Source organism: Oncorhynchus gorbuscha, linkage group LG13 (assembly GCF_021184085.1).
Source record: "Oncorhynchus gorbuscha isolate QuinsamMale2020 ecotype Even-year linkage group LG13, OgorEven_v1.0, whole genome shotgun sequence".
NCBI lineage: Eukaryota > Metazoa > Chordata > Actinopteri > Salmoniformes > Salmonidae > Oncorhynchus > Oncorhynchus gorbuscha.
In genome coordinates, this window is record NC_060185.1 from 64,532,914 (window position 1) to 64,546,627 (window position 13,714).

The following is a 13,714-nucleotide window of genomic DNA, read 5'->3' on the forward strand; positions in this document are numbered from 1 at the left end:
AAAGATTAGTGGAATCTGTGTGGGTGCTGGACAGGTAGGATGACTGACAGTGAAGGTGAACAGGTGGTCACGTGTCAGGTGACAGAGGAATGTATGAGACTGAGGCAGGAATTCCTTTAACCATAAAGTGGTATATTTACTGGTAGTCTGTGCTGCATCACAAAGGAAACAAATAACATGTATACAATCAAATTCATAATCAAAGATCAAAATCATAGCAGTCATTATTAACAATTCACATTGCACAATATGTTTGAAGCGTGCGCTCCAAGCCGCACTCCGCGGTGATAACTATAAACAATAACTGAATGGCCCACTCTCCCGATCACCACAGATCATTCAGATGAAAGGTAAGAGTCGGTGGACTTACGTGGATTCATGGACGCACAGAACTTCTGGATCAGATGGATTTAGGGAAGAGAAAGCAGCGAGATCAGGCAATGGCAATTTCCTCCTTTTATGGAGTTGAGATCTGTTGGACATTTCCACCTGACCTAATTAAAGCGCCCCTGGCCCAGCTGAGTAAATGGCAATTAATTAAAGGAGTATTCCACCAACTCCATGGGCCTTTTCTACAGCCACCCCGGAAATTTGTTAATTTCCACATTCCTCAAAAAGGCTCATTGCTCCCCATCCTCTGTCATCTCAGGGAGAGGAATCAGTCGGGCAACTGGCCGGATATATGTCCGGTTCTTCTTTTTTGTTGGTCCATCAGCTGATCCTGGAGGCTGGGTTCCATGGCTTGGAAGGCTTCCTCTAACCTGGCTTCTCCTGCCTTGAAGTTCGTACCTCTGTCAGCCAGGATCTCGTAGGGTTTCCCCCGTCGGGAGATAAACCGTAGGGCCATGAGGAAGGCTTCCGTATCCAAACTCTCCAGTAGGTCCAGGTGGACACATCTGGTTGTCATACACTTGAATAGAATGCCCCAGCGCTTTTCCACACGACGACCTAACTTGATCATCAAGGGGCCGAAGCAATCTACTCCTGTTGACCAGAAGGGTGGTTTAAGGAGGCGCAAGCGAGCAGGGGGTAAATCTGCCATTTTGGGCACCGTAGCTCCGGCCCGCCATCTCTGACATTCTACGCAGGCGTATTGGTGCTTACGAATGGCTCCTCGTCCTCCAATTATCCAGTACTTCCGCCTCATCTCCCCATAGACCCTCTCTGGCCCTGGGTGGAGAAGCCGCTCATCATAACTCTTGATGAGGAGCCTGGTAAGAGGGTGTCTGGAGTCGAGGATAATTGGGTGGATAGCATCTGGGTCCAAAACCTCCGCTTGGCGCAGCCTCCTCCAACTCTGATCACTCCAAGGATTGGATCATATTCTGGGGCAAGAGAGAGAAGACGGCTGCCCTTAGCCACTTCCCTACCGGCTTTCAGAGCATTTAACTCCTCAGGGAAGCTAACTGCTTGTGCTTGCTGGAGGAGTAGTGTCTCTGCCGCGAGGGAGGTAGGTATAGAAGCCACCCCATCTGAGGTCTGGTTTGTGGCTGTGATCAGATCCGGCAGTGTTTGGGATTGTGTTAGGTCAGGGAGAGCTGTTGTTGGTTCCGTAGAAATGCTGTAGCATTGGGCAGACTTCCTTAACTCATGAGCTTCAGTCGGTCGCGGAGGGGCCGCACGCCTGGGGGCTGTCGGCCACTCGTTCTCTGGTTGGGACAAGAATGGTGGTCCCAAGCTCCAGCGATGGGGTTTAGCCAATTCCTTAAGGGTTTTACCTCTAGTAATGTCATCAGCAGGATTGTTTATGCTATCAACATACCTCCAGTCCTGGACTTCTGTTAGGTCTTGGATTTCCGCAATGCGAGTCCCGACAAACACCTTATACCTGCAGGACTCCGACTTGAGCCATGTCAATACAGTGGTCGAATCACTCCAGTAGATGATCCTTTGGATTGGCAAGGTGAGCTCGGCTCGCAAGGTAGAGGCCAACTGGGCTCCGGAAAGGGCAGCACTGAGTTCCAGCCTAGGCATTGACAACTGCTTCTTGGGTGCGACCCTGGACCTGGCCATGACAAAGGAGACATGGGTGTGGCCTGCCTTATCCTCCACTCTAAGATAGGAAACCGCCCCATAAGCTCGCTCCGAAGCGTCACAGAACACATGCAGTTCCAGGCATGATCCCAGTTGGTCAACACAGGATGGTACATAACATCTTGGCATTTGGACATCAGAGAGCTCCGTTAACTCAGTTTCCCAACAGATCCATCGTTCCACTAGGTCAGCTGGGTGGATTGGTTCATCCCAGTCCCTCTTGGTCTGCCACAGGTCCTGGACTAAGACTTTGGCCCGTGTTGTGTATGGCAGGATATACCCAAGGGGATCGTATTGACTGGCCAGGGTCCGATAGATGGTGCGCAGAGTGGGGGTTTCGGTACTCGGGGATGAGCGGTGCTTATACCCCAGGGTATCCGGTAGGCAGCTCCACCTCAGTCCTAGAGTGGGCTCTTCTGGGTTAGCACCAGACTGCGTTAGCCATAGTTCACTGCTACTGGACCTAGCTTGTGGCGGGAGGTGCTGGATAACCTCCGCTCTGTTACTAGCCCACTGTCGGACCTCAAATCCCCCTTTGGACAGGAGATTCCGCACTTTATCAAGGAGTGATTTCGCTTCAGCCGTGGATGGGATGCTTTGTAAGCAGTTATCCACATAGAAGGCATTTTCCACTGAATCCAATACTTCTGGGTCACTGTCTGGATGCTCCCGTGCGTGTCTCTGCAGAGCGTATATGGCACAGCAAGGACTGCAGGTGGTGCCGAATGGGAGTACCTGCCATTCATAGATTGTGGGCTCTGCATCTCGTTCCATATTTCGCCATATGAACCGGAGCAGTGTGGTGTCGGAAGGCAGTAAACGAATCTGATGAAACATGGCTTTGATGTCTCCACTGATGGCTGTAGAGTGCTGCCGGAACCGGAGAAGGACACCGAGCAAGGAAGGACCTAAGGTTGGTCCGGGGAGTAGACAGTCATTCAGGCTTTGACCAGCTGCTTGGAATGAACAGTTGAAGACAAGTCTATACTTCCCACCATGTTGCTGGATAACATGGTGAGGGAGATACCAGGATTCACGGAGTGCGTTTCCCTCTTCATGAGCTGTCACTTCAGTGACGTAGCCTGCCTTCACAAGGTTATGAATCTCTCGGTTATGAACTTCTGCAAGCTCAGGATTCTTCACCAGGCGTCGCTCTGTTCCACGCAGTAGTGGGAGTACAGCCCGTGTCGTGGTTGCCAGAGGAGGATGGTTGGGCACCCGTAGCAGTGGGGTTGCATACCTGCGAACGCCATCCATTTCAGTGGTGGTGGTGCTCTTCTCCAGGAGGTCTAATGCATAGGAGTCATTTTTCGAGCGAGTGACCTCCTGTAGCTTCCGGTTGGAGAAGGTGTCCATCTTCCTTAGCATCTCAACATTCCGAAGGAGGTCAGTGGCTGCATCTGGATTGCTTCTGGTGAAGAGGACTTGCTGTGACTGTACAGCTTGGGTGGAGAGAAGTAGATGGGATGGACCTTGCACAGCCCAACCCAAGGATGTATGGACAGCAATGGGTCCTCCTTCTGGTCCAGCTCGTATAGGCTCAGTCGGGGTGACGAGATGTGGGTGGTCTGACCCAATCAGGATAAGTGGTGCTACTCTGGCCAGGTTAGGAAGAGGCAATCCTCGTAGATGAGGATATTGTTTCTGTAGAACACTTACCGGGCAGGAGTGCTCTGCGAGATTCAAGCCATCTGCCGTGAAGGCATTGGTGATGTTATAGGCCACGTCCCTGTTTCCTGAAGGTGAAATGCTAAAGGTTACAGCAGAGCCTTTCATTTGGATAACATCATGTCGCACCGTTCTGAGATTAAGGGTCTCGGGGTCCCTTCCAGGTTAAGCTGACGGGTGGCCGCTGTGAGAATGATTGTTCTTTCTGACCCATCATCTAGAACGGCGAATGTATCAATGCTTCTCCCTTCACTTTGCAGAGTGACCTTGACCACCTTCAACATGACCCTTGGAGACCGGTTCTGCTGGTCGAGATACAGCTCTTTGCAGCTCCTACCATGAGCATACTCTGCTCCTTCTTTGCTTGGGGAAATAGATCATGCAACACGGTGAGATGGATTTCTTTACAGCGGTTGCAGGGTTTCCTCAATGTGCAGGTCTCCACCTTATGGCTACGGGCACACTTGTAGCATCGCTCGCCTGAAGTGATCCAGGCCTTCAATTGAGTTTGAGTGAGCTTTTTACTCTGGGGCATGAACCAAGGAAGTGCCCCTTACTATTGCAATATGGGCAGTAAGGCTGGAATTTGATGTTCTTGCTCTTGAGAGGGGTCTTCTTCCCGGGTTCCTCCCCGGCCTCACTATTTAAGTACATGGTAGTGGGATTTGGTCTTTTCTGTCCCTGCTGGCGTTCAAACTCCTTCCTTCCCCCTGTGGCTATGGCGGAGATTGTGGCCTGGTGAGCGATGCTCTTCGCCTTTGCCTTCACCTCCAACCATGTGGCCAGGTCTCTGAGAGCATAGGTGCTTCTCGAGCCCTCTTTCAGGATGCCCTTATTCAAACAATGTTCAATGAAACTGTCTCTGAGGTACACTGGAAGTTTGCTAAGAAGCCTGTCCACGTGGGAGCCACATTTAAGCTCGTTCCCGTCTTCTCCTTCAACGGATTGGAGCATAGAGGTCAGGGATTGGACAGCCAGGGAGAATTCTTGGAAGGCAGCATGGTCTCCCATTTTAATTGGAGACGTGTTCAGGATGTTGTTTAGTTCATTCTGGACTAGCTGACGTGGCTCACCATATCTCGCCTTCAGGGCCTGGAGAGCTGCAGTGTATGGTGTTGCGGAGTGCATAAATGATTGGGCCAGCCTGTATGCACTTGGAAACCGCAAATGATCCATTAGTACTTGGTATTTGTAGCGTTCTGACAGATGACTGTGAATACCCAGTAGACTCTCCAATGCCATTTCCAAAAGGACAAATTCACTCTCCTTTCCATTTTCAAAGTATGGCAGTTTGGGTCTGGGAATTCCATAGGCTGAGGCTACTAGAAGTTTCATAATGTTGGCTCCCTCTTCTGTTTGCGTGAAGGATAAACCCGGGACTTCTGATGAGCCCACTGTGGCCTCATTGGGCCGGTCACCTACTGTCCCAGACCCACCATTTGTGGCAGCCGGAATTGGGCGAGAGCCCTCCGACCTGTTGTTTGAGGACTGGCCTGGCCCCGGATGAAAGGAACGATTTGCCTTGGTTGGTAATTGGCGGAAAGGCGAAGGAGTGATGCTTTGTCCAGATGGAGGAATGCTAACTTGTGTCACTGGCATAGAGGGCGTTGGCGGAGCGGCCCGTCTCCCGTGCTCCGTGTTGGCTGTTGACCCCGGATCCTCCGAGGACTGTGTGCCATGCTGTACCAGAGGGGCAGATTGGGAAAGAAAGGCAGACAGTTCAGGTCCATGTGGAGGGGTGGTCAGGTCAACTCCCCGTTCGTTCCTCTCCAGGAAGGATGAGACCATCCGTGCCTCTTCTAATTCCCTTCTGGCTTGACGGTGCCGTCGCTGCTGTGCCAGGTCCTTGGCAATGGATTCCCTTTCCTGTAGAGCTCTACGGGCCTGCACATCCAATTGGTGACATCGTTCGTCAGCCTGTCGTTCCTCCTCAATCTGACGCTCAATTTCCTCCAAAGCTAATAGTTTCATCCTCTCTTGTAGGACAGCGGTCTGTGAATTGCTGAGGGCTAGTGAATGGCGGCTGCCATGGCCACTTCCAAAGGGGTATCCACTGGTCGAACTCCCACTCCGTCTAGAGTGCTTCGACAATTTCCCATTAGTTAAAGGGTGAGCGGAGCCTGCCTCTGGAAGCTGGTCGACCTGTGCAGTGGGAGTTACCTCTTCCATAGGTTCCTCACGTAGACCACTTTCCTGCTCCAAAGCAGTTTCCGGTCCTTGGCTCAGAGGGGATGGTTGATGGCTGAAACATATAGTTGATCCATCAACTCTTTGAGCTCTGGTGGGCTTGCCCTTTGATGTCGGAACCTCGACCACATAGTCCTTAAGATAACCAGGTGCTTGCCTGGTTCTTCTGGTGCTCCTGGTAGTTGAGGATGAAGCCTTTGTTGCTTTAGGCTTAGCTCCTGGATATTTCCTTTGTTCCAAGACCTTTCCCTCAGCTGCTCTCTCCTCCTCTCTTCTTCCTTCCAGTGGAGACAATTCTTCCCTCTCCGCCTCCATTTCCTTTTCACCTGTCTTTGGTTCAGTCATCATCCGGCTCAAAGGACCATTGAAAGATTAGTGGAATCTGTGTGGGTGCTGGACAGGTAGGATGACTGACAGTGAAGGTGAACAGGTGGTCACGTGTCAGGTGACAGAGGAATGTATGAGACTGAGGCAGGAATTCCTTTAACCATAAAGTGGTATATTTACTGGTAGTCTGTGCTGCATCACAAAGGAAACAAATAACATGTATACAATCAAATTCATAATCAAAGATCAAAATCATAGCAGTCATTATTAACAATTCACATTGCACAATATGTTTGAAGCGTGCGCTCCAAGCCGCACTCCGCGGTGATAACTATAAACAATAACTGAATGGCCCACTCTCCCGATCACCACAGATCATTCAGATGAAAGGTAAGAGTCGGTGGACTTACGTGGATTCATGGACGCACAGAACTTCTGGATCAGATGGATTTAGGGAAGAGAAAGCAGCGAGATCAGGCAATGGCAATTTCCTCCTTTTATGGAGTTGAGATCTGTTGGACATTTCCACCTGACCTAATTAAAGCGCCCCTGGCCCAGCTGAGTAAATGGCAATTAATTAAAGGAGTATTCCACCAACTCCATGGGCCTTTTCTACATATACTGTATACTGTATTCTTCACTATCTAGTCTTTACTATCTATTGCGTCTTAGCCGCTCTGTCACTGCTCATCCATATATTTAATACTTATATATTCTCATCCCATTCCTTTACTAGATTGTGTGTATTAGGTTTTGTTGTGGAATTTGTTAGACATTAGGTTTTGCTGTGGAGTTGTTAGATATTACCTGTTAGATACTGCTGCACTGTCGGATCTAGAAGCATAAGCATTTCGCTACACTCGCAATAACATCTGCTAACCATTTGTATGTGACCAATAACATTTTATTTGATAGGCTACAGGAAATCAAGGGAGGAAGCAACACAATGTCAGTTTTCCAGTAAGGAATACATAGAGATGCAGAAGATGGTTAGTAGATGGTTAGGAGACTAAATACGTTGTGATAAATAAACATAGGCCATATAGTGGTTTGGGCTAATGTGAAAACATAAACCCACTAAGGTTTATGATAAGCCATCATTCAATGAAGTAGAGTTTAGCTACTCGTTGGATAACTCCACGTCTGTAAGAATTGTAGTCACATATTTGAATCCTCTGCAGCACATTTTTCAGCATTGGAGTGCAATTGTCACAACTGCATCCATTCTGTTGATCCTGGGGATGGGACTCCGGCTGCTGTTGCGGCCTCAGTTTCTAAAACAGCGGCTGCCATCTTAAGCTCAATTTTCCAATATTGTTTTGGTAAGAATGAAATAAATAAGGTTTGACAACATCGACACCCCTCAAGTAAGATACTCTTCCTCCTCCCTCAACTCTTTCGTCGTCAGACATGTTCTTGGTTTGTAACGCATACGCTGGGAGTCAGGAAGCAGGTGCAGAAGGTGAGTTTAATCATAAGAAAAAGGCAGATAAACAAAACAGGATAAGCATGAATGTGACAGGATAAGCATGAATGTGACAAAACCAATACTGCCTGATGAATGAGGCTACTAAAGAGCGGGAGTAGGCGTGACAGTAACCACCTCCTAATGTCTGGCTCCAGCCACAGGACGATGCCGGCCAGGAGGATGGCCTCGAGGGCGAGGAGTGGGCTGGTCCTAGCGGTAGATATGGACATCTCTGACGATGTTAGGGTCCAGGATGTTGGCTGCTTGGACCCAATAGCACTCCTCTGGGCCCCTCACAGTTCACCAGGTACTGGAGCCGACCCCCATGACGTCGGGAGTTCAGGAGGGACCTAACAGCATAGGCGGGGGTCCCATCGATGTCCAGGGTAGGCGGAGGGGTGTTGCGGGGGACGGCACCAGCCAGGGGACCAGGAACCACCGGTCTGAGGAGTGAACATGAAAAGAGGGTGAGATCCGGTAGTTGATGGGGGAATTGTAAACGTATATATTACCTCATTGACCCCCCCAGAGGACCGTGAAGGACCAACAAACCAGGGGCTCAGCTTCCAGCAGGGCAGGTGGAGAGGGAGGTCCCTGGATGAGAGTCAGACTCGATGTTGGAACACGGGAGCCTCACTGTGGTGGCGGTCCGCCTGCTCCTTCTGGCGGTGGATGGCACTTTGGGGTCCACCCACGCAAACAGTGTGGTGAAGGAGGCTCAACATCGTTTCTCAGAAGGCTGAAGAAATGTGTCTTGTCACCTAAAATTTTTACAGATGCACAATTGAGAGCATCCTGTCGGGCTGTATCACTGCCTGGTACGGCAACTGCACCTCCCACAATTGCAAGGCTCTCCATAGGGTGGTGCAGTCTGCACAAAGCATCACTGGGGGTAAACTACCTGCCTGCCCTCCAGGAAACCTACAGCACCCGATGTCACAGGAAGGCCAAAAAGATCATCAAGGACAACAACCACCCTAGCCACTGCCTGTTCACCCCGCTACCATCCAGAAGGCGAGGTCAGTACAGGTGCATCAAAGCTGGGACTGAGAGACAGAACCTGTCAGACTGTTAAAACAGCCATCACTAACACAGAGAGGCTGCTGCCTACATACAGACTTGAAATCATTGGCCACTTTAATAAATGGATCACTAATCACTTTAATAATGTTTACATATCTTGCATTACTCATCTCATATGTACAGTTGAAGTCAGAAGTTTACATACACTTAGGTTGGAGTCATTTAAACTCATTTTTCAACCCCTCCACAGATTTCTTGTTAACAAACTATAGTTTTGGTAAGTCGGTTAGAACATCTACTTTGTGCATGACACAAGTCATTTTTCCAACAATTGTTTACAGTTGGTCTGAAGTTTACATACACTAAGTTGACTGTGCCTTTAAACAGCTTGGAAAATTCCAGAAAATGTCATGGCTTTAGAAGCTTCTGATAAATGATGTCAATTAGCCTGAGTCAATTGGAGGTGTACCTATTGATGTATTTCAAGGCCTACCTTCAAACTCAGTGCCTCTTTGCTTGACATCATGGGAAAATCTAAAGAAATCAGCCAAGACCTCAGAATTTTTTGTTGTTGACCTCCACAAGTCTGGTTCATCCTTGGGAGCAATTTCCAAATGCCTGAAGGTACTGTGTTCATCTGTACAAACAATAGTACGCAAGTTTAAACACCATGGGACCACGCAGCCGCCATACCACTCAGGAAAGAGACCCGTTCTGTCTCCTAGAGATGAATGTACTTTGGTGCTAAAAGGGCAAATCAATCCCAGAAGAACACCAAAGGACCTTGTGAAGATGCTGGAGGAAACAGGTACAAAAGTATCTATATCTGTCAATGGTGTGCGTACTGGGAGAGGAGTCAGGTGCAGGAGTCAGGAGAGCAGGGAGTTGTGAACAGGCACACACTTCATTTAGGCAGGAGAAACCAACAGATGGACGCCACTGCGTCGAAACCTCCAGCCAATAGGCAAAAGTGCAAAACGCGCAAACAGTCACAATAATTATGTACAAACAAATAACCATACCTTGTGACAAAAAAACGGAATAAAACAAACACCAGTGTAGCGCGTCAAAATTGACACGTAACACAAAACAATTTCACACGAAGACGTGAGGGGGAACAGAGGAATAAATTAATGTAGTGTGATTGGGGAATGCAAACCAGGTGTGCAGGGAACAAGACAAATCAAATGGATAAATGAAAAATGGAGCGGCGATGGCTAGAAAGCCAGTGACGTTGACAAGGAGAGGAGCTGACTTCGGCGGAAGTCGTGACATTATCCACAGTAAAACAAGTTCTATATCGAGATAACCTCACAGGGCGCTCAGCAAGGAAGAAGCCACTGCTCCAATACCACGATAAAAAAAAGCCCTAAGGCTTGCAACTGCACATGGGGAAAAAGATTGTACATTTTGGAGAAATGTTGTCTGGTCTCATGAATCAAAAATAGAACTGTTTGGCAATAATGACCATCGTTATGTTTGGAGGAAAAAGGGGGAGGCTTGCAAGCTGAAGAACACCATCCCAACCGTGAAGCATGGGGGTGGCAGCATCATGTTCTGGGGGGTGCTTTGCAGAAGGATGGACTGATGCATTTCACAAAATAGATGGCTTCATGAGGATGGAAAATTATGTGGATATATTGAAGCAACATCTCAAGAAATCAGTCAGGAAGTTAAAGCTTGGTCGCAAATGAGTCTTCCAAATGGACAATGACCCCAAGCATACTTCCAAAGTTATGGCAAAATGGCTGAAGGACAACAAAGTCAAGGAATTGGAGCGGCCATCGCAAAGCCCTGACCTCAATCCTATAAAAAATTTGTCTAGAAACCTGACTCAGTTACACCAGCTCTGTCAGGAGGAATGGGCCAAAATTCACTCAACTTATTTTGGGAAGCTAGTGGTAGGCTACCCAAAACATTTGACCCAAATTAAACAATTTAAAGGCAATGCTACCAAATACTAATTGAGTGTATGTAAACTTCTGACCCATTGTGAATGTGATGAAAGTAATAAAAGCTGAAATAAATCACTCTCTCTACTATTATTCTGACATTACACATTCTTAATATAAAGTGGTGTTCCTAACTGACCTAAGACCAGGGAATTTTTACTAGGATTAAATGTCAAGAATTGTGAAAATCTGAGATAAAATGTATTTGGCTAAGGTGTATGTAAACTTCCGAATTCAAATCAAAACAAATTGTATTTGTCTCATACACAATGCGAGTGTAGCGAAATGCTTCTTCTTCTAGTTCCGACCATGCAGTAATATCTAACCTAAGTAAATCTAACCTAACAATTTCACAACAACTACCTTATACACACACACAAGTGTAAAGGAATGAACAAGAATATGTACATAAAAATATATGAATGAGAGATGGCCGAACGGCATAGGCAAGATGCAGTAGATGGTATAGAGTACAGTATATACATATGAGATGAGTATATAAAGTGGCATTGTTTAAAATGGCTAGTGATACATTTATTACATACATTTTTTCATTATTAAAGTGGCTAGAGATGAGTCAGTATGTTGGCAGCAGCCACTCAATGTTAGCGATGGCTGTTTAACATTTTGGTGACAAGCTCGAATTTCTTCAGCCTGCTGCTGCGCCTTCTTCACCACGCTGTCTGTGTGCATGGACCATTTCAGTTTGTCCTTGATGTGTATGCCGAGGAACTTAAAAACTTTCCACCTTCTCCACTACTGTCCCGTCGATGTGGATAGGGGGCTGCTCCCTCTGCTGTTTCCTGAAGTCCATGATCATCTCCTTTGTTTTGTTGACATTGATTGTGAGGTTATTTTCCTGACACCACACTCTGAGGGCCCTCACCTCCTCCCCGTAGGCCGTCTCGTCGTTGTTGGTAATCAAGCCTACCACTGTAGTGTTGTCTGCAAACTTGATGATTGAGTTGGAGGCGTGCATGGCCACGCAGTCATGGGTGATCAGGGAGTACAGGAGAGGGCTGAGAACGCACCCTTGTGGGGTAAGGTTTGAGTTAATATGTCCGTAAACACACCAGCCAGCTGGTCTGCGCATGCTCTGAGGACGCGGCTGGGGATGCCGCCTGGACCGGCAGCCTTGCGAGGGTTAACACATTGAAATGTTTTGCTTACGTTGACTGCAGTGAAGGAGAGAAACCGCAGGTTTTGGTAGCGGGCCGTGTCAGTGGCACTGTATTGTCCTCAAAGCGAGCAAAGAAGTTGTTTAGTTTGTCTGGGAGCAAGACATTGTGGTCTGCGACGGGGCTGGTTTTCCTTTTGTAGTCCGTGATTGACTGTAGACCCTGCCACATCCCTCTTGTGTCTGAGGGCTACTCGACGTGGGCGATATGATCCTCCAAGGTGGCAAAGTAGACCAGGTAGACCAGGATGTCGTCAATGTACACGACCATCAGGTGCCCTCATTCACGAATGCCTGGAACACTGACGGAACGTTGGCTAATCTGTAAGGCATCACCAAGTACTCACAGTGCCCAAGAATCGTGCTGAAGGCTGTTTTCCATTCAACCCTGTTGCAGAGCCTCCTGGATGTACTTCTCCATGGCCTCGGTTTCAGTCACCGACAGAGGGTAGACGCAGCTGCGTAGAGCCTGCAATCAGGCCGATGGCACAGTCCCAGGGGCGGTGAGGAGAGAGACAGGTGGCGCGGGTCTCGGAGAAAATCTCCCGGAGATCCTGGTAAACCTCTGTGATGTCAGGCTGGAGGTCAACACGGGACCTTTAACTGACATTGAACAACAGGGTAAGGGAAAGCAGGTCCTCCGGCATCTGGGTTCCCAGGTGGTGATTTTCCTCCTCGACCAGCAGATGGTGGGATCATGACGTTGGAGCCATGACGTTGGAGCCACGGGAGGCCAAGGATGACTTTGTGTCCCAATGGTCAATCCAGGGCTAGAACCGGAAAAGGAGAGGAGAGCGGGTACAAGGGGGTGTTCAGGGAGGAGGCGAGGGCCTGGTAGATTAAATTCCCCATGGCACCGGAGTCCCCTAGAGCTGAAGCGACAACACATGAGGGACGTCTAGCCAGTGAAATGGGAACCAGGAACAGTTTGGCTGAAAGCGATGATGGAATACTCAAGCCTACCGCGGAAGACGGATGATCATGAGGCGAGGACTAAACTATGGCCATGAAGGAGTACATCCATGAGACACTGCAACAAGGTTTCATACACACATGTGGATGTGTGGATGAAACCTTATTGCAGTGTCTCATGGATGTACTCCTTCATGGCCATAGTGTCAGCCACTGACAGAGGGTAGATGCATCTGCGCAGAGCCTGCAAGCGGGCCCCTCTGCCCCCGTGGACCCAGGGTTGGGATACACCAGACACCGCTGAAGCTGGTGCCCCTTCTGGCCGCAATAGAAACAGCCCTAGCTGTCTCAGGCGACGGAGAGGTGTGTGGCCTCTACCTCCATGGGTTCAGGCTCTGCCTCAGGACGGCCAAAGGAGGAAGGCGAGAGGCGAAGGGGACCGCCGGCGCTCCCGAAGAAGGTTGGCCAGACGGATGGCCACTGCGATGAGCCTGTCTCAAGGAAAGGTGGTAGTCCCGGCACATCAACTCCGTCTGGACCTCCTCGCACATTAGTCTTCGGAATAGGGTGTGTAGCGCCGGCTCAATCCATCCGCGGGAGGTTGCCAAGGGCCAGCAGGGTGCAGTCTGGGCACACTGCGGGAGTTGGAATATTCACTTACCTCCCTCTATGCCTTCCGGTGGATGCTTGAAGACCGCCCTGAACAGAGCCATGAACCTCTCGTAGGAACCCAGCTCTTCCTCTCCTCTCTCCCAGAAAGCTGTAGCCCACTCCAACGCCCGGCCGATCAGCAGGGAAATGACTGTGGCAACTTTGGACCTCTCGTGGTGGGGGCTCCTGTCTGATGGGTGAAATAGAGGGTGCACTGGAGTAGGAATCCACAGCATTTGGATGGAGTCCCATCATACTTATCCGGGAGGGACAGTCGGAAATCATTTCACTGGGCGGACTGCTGTGTAGGCTTGG